We start from the raw sequence: 4,239 nt of genomic DNA, 5'->3' as shown, positions 1-4,239 counted from the left end.
GCTCAAGAAGATGGCTCAGAGGTTAAGAACACTGCTTTTCCAGAGGTCCTGAGTTCAATTCCCAGGAACCACATGGTGGCTCACAACCATCTATAATGTGATCTGATGCCCTCTTCTGGCTTTCAGGTGTACATGAGGCAGAGCACTACTTAATAATAAATAAATAAATCTTAAAAAAAAAAAAAAAGAATCCATGAGAAAATTGACATGATTCTGGCTCAGCATCTCTTAGGCTCAGTGGCAGTCATTCACAGATTTGACCATAGCTAAGAAGATCTGACTGAAGATAGCTCACCCATGGGCTGCTGGCTAGCACCCTTCATTCCCCTTTGAACACTGGAAAAAGGCCTTCATTCTTGATATATGGGTTTTTCTTCAGGGCAGACGAGTACCCTTTCCATATAACAACTGGCTTTTCCAGAGCAAGCACCAAGAGATGGTGCAACCAAACCAGAGTTGTGCCCTTGTAAGCTGAGTGTATTAGACAGAAGAAATAATTGAGGTGGTATTTACTTCCTAAGTTTAACCCATTGAAAACTTTTAAACCTGTCATTCCTGTCATCTAGCAATGGTTCTTAAAGGGTTTTCTTTCCTAACTCATCTTTATTTCCATTTGAAGTTTCTAGATATGGTGTGAGTTTGTCATTGTATAGCAAGAATCAAGAAAAAAAAAGTTGTTTTCTCATTGAAATTTATCCACCCTAAAATATGTGACATTGAACTCAACGAGAATTAGAAAATTCTGATAGAAATAGCTCATGACTGAGCTTTTAGGTTATAATTTCTTTGTGTTGTGTTGTTTGTGCCAGTGATCCGAGCCACAGCCTATGCTTCCTAGGCAAGTGTTCTACCGCTGAGCTACATTCCCAGCCTACACCATAGTCATCACTCTTCTTAGTATAGTTTATTAAGATAGCAAGTCAACAAATGTATCCATTCAATTTACTATCCTTTTTATTTGCATACACATATACTCAGTTTCTTTTCTGTCTAGGCCAATCATGTTAATACAAGAAGAATAAACAATTTTACATGGATTGGATTTGAGTTCCAAGGTGTTCTGTCTTTAGCATTCTGCAAGTTAGGAATAAGATGAAAGAACCACCTCTCCAACTGTGGACCTATCAGAGAATTGGTTCTATGTAATCCTTTCCCTTTCCAGACTCTGAGTGCTCACACAGCTCACCAGCCAACAAAAGGCCTCACACATGCTAAACACTACAACTGAGCCCTACCACCAGCCCAGCTGTAAGGTCAGTTTGGATGACAATCTAGTTCTAGCCTGTTATCCTACTTCTAACTGGCCCTGAGACCAACTCTGTTTCTTTTTAACTTCTCTTTTTTAAAATATTTTTATTTAATTTTAATTTATATGTGTTGGTGTGAGGGTGTCAGATCTTGGAATTACAGACAGTTGTGAGCTGCCATGTGGGTGCTGGGAATTGAACCCAGGTCCTTTGGAAGAGCAGGTAGTGAGTGCTCTTAACCGCTGAGCCATCTCTCCAGCCCCTGAGACCAAGTCTTAATTAAACCTACTTCCAGTAAAGGAACATGTTTGGTCTTGATGACATCTAGTCTTCCTGGAGGATAATTGTCTCACTCGCTGTTACAATTGAATATGAAATAGATCCCCACAGATTAGTATGTTTCAACATTTGGTCCCCCCAACTGGTAGTGCTGTTTGTGGAATCTTTTAGACATGGGACCTAGTTGGCAGATTGTAGCACCCTAGTCTCTGCTACTAGACCACACAGTGTAACCAGTTGCCTCATATATGTCAAGCAGGTACAGCTGCCAGGCCTCCCCACCATGGTAGACTGCACCCTCTCAAACTGATCCAAAATAAATCAGTTTAAGTTGCTCGTTTAAAACATTTTATCACTGGGTTGGAGAGATGGCTCAGCAGTTAAGAGCACTGACTGCTTTTCCAGAGGTCATGAGTTCAATTCCCAACAACCACATGGTGGCTCACAACCATGTGATCTGATGGCCTCCACTGACCTGCAGGTGTACACACAAACAGAACATTGTATACATAATAATAAATAAATAAATCTTAAAAAAAACATTTTATCACTGGATAAGGAAAATAACCAATGCATTCAGTCTTTCATAACGGTGTTCTCTTCTACCTGGACCTCCTGAGAAGAGAGGAACCTAAGCCTCTGTCTTGCCGTCTGTCACTTAGCAGTCTCGGTCCCCAAGGCTCCCTAAGAACGTGCAGAAGAAATACTCCTTCATCGTGACCTAAAGTCCAATGAGCAGCTCTCCTCCGTGTGAACTTTTTTTACTTCTGCTCTGGATCATAAGGTTAAGCCATGAACAAGTACATAGAAAACATGTTTTCCTCCCTTTTAACTCTTTTCATCCAAGTCTCTGCTTTCTTCTTGAGAGGCACAATGGCTGACCTTGAAAATTCTATTTTATTCCTGTTCATAACAGAGTTAGGAAGTTATCCTTCAGTAAAGGGTAAGGTACAAGACTCCTTGTGTAATTTAAATTTACCCAGCACTTGTATTCTCCAGATGGGCCTGATCATCACTCCCCGAAACTCTACCAATCGAGATTAAAAGTTTAACTGAGAAACCTTGGTCTGTGAAGCCAGGTCTTATGGTACTGCACTGCGTATGCTGCAGGCCAGCCATGGTCACCCCAAGCCTATTTCCCCAGCTACTTAAGAGATGAGACAGAAGCCTGGCAAATCCATGGCTTATGTTGGCTGTGTTTAACACCAGCCTGGTCACGGTCGTGACATTATCCAAAATAAAAAGTGAAAAAGGAGGAGGAGGAGGAAGAGGAGGAGGAGGCTGGAGCTACAGTCCAGTGGTAGAGCGCTTGCCTAGTAAAAATGAGGTCAAAAAAAAAAAAAAAGTAGCTTTGGATGAAAGATAACTGGGACAATATTTTGTACTTTAGGTTATATGATTCTTCCAAAGAATGGCTGCAAGGCTCTCAGCGTGAAGCAAGCAAGGTGTCCGTGGACATACGTTATGCGGCGCCCATTGCTTTCTCTTTAATAATTCTGATCCCCACAACCTCCTGTCAGTGCTTAATGAAAAGACACCGAAGAGCATGGCCACCTTGTTAGGCAAGCTCGTGGTTGGGTTTCAGGCACAACTTTACCCAGATGAGTTATTTTTGTTACAGGACTTTTATTTTTGCTTCTTTACTGTGGCAAGTTAAAACATGAATCTAGGTCAAGCAAACTTTTCCAATACACTTCTAGAGATCTCTTTATAGCTAGGTTAGCAGAAATTCTGCAACATGAAATAAGTAAAACAGGTCTGAGTTCCTTCCCCTATGTCAATATAGAACAGTGAGCTGTGACCACGGCCCTTCCTGTTATTGTAGTGTCCTTATTCTCACCAGGCATTTTTAAAATACCAAGCTGTCTACAACAACAGCAATTTAGTGGGTTTGCGTTAATATATTCATGAAGGGTCTTGATGGATTTGATAACCATAAGCAGCTGTTAACATTAAATTGCCATTTAATTTTTTTCAGTGACTTTCAAAGTTGTCAATATTAAATGTAGGGCCTTACAAATTACTACTATAAGGCCAATAAGAATAAAATTAAATATCATTTAAAAGTCTCAACCAAGTTCTTTCTTTTTCTACAGTATGCCACTACAAAGAAATCAGAAACACACAGAGACATGTTTTCCTCGGCCTTAAGCACCACCGCCTTATGTATTTGCCCATAATTTGCATCAGATGTTACTGTACTCAGAAATTTTCTCATATTTTCCTCTCACACCTGCTTAACTTTGTTTGTTCTTAGGATAAGGTCTCATTATATAGTCCAGTCCTATCTTGATTTCGCCAATACTGGTATTTTAGGCGTGCATCACCGTTCCTGGCCACCTCCCTGTAATATCTGAACTTTCCCCATATCCCATCCAGCATATCTGTGCCATCCTATTCCAGAACGCAAGCAAGGTTCATTGCCAGCAACATGGCTGCAAGATACTTTTACATAAAGAATTTGGGTCTCCGTTCTTTCCTTTTATTTTTCTCCTTGTTGGATGACTGCTTTAATGTCTTCATCATCCTGATTTCAGTAGACAGAGTCAGTACTGCTGACACCCAGGCAGTGTTCACAGTGTGGGATCTGTTCCAGCCATGTCGGTGGCATCAAGAAGGAAACTAGGAGTCCCACAGTTCTCCTTGCTGACGTGTTTCACTGCCTTCTGTCCATTTGTTCAGCAGCCTAAAGGCCACACTGTATATTGAAAAC

Source organism: Acomys russatus, chromosome 10, assembly GCF_903995435.1.
Source record: "Acomys russatus chromosome 10, mAcoRus1.1, whole genome shotgun sequence".
Lineage (NCBI taxonomy): Eukaryota > Metazoa > Chordata > Mammalia > Rodentia > Muridae > Acomys > Acomys russatus.
Note: the sequence above shows the minus strand (reverse complement) of the source record.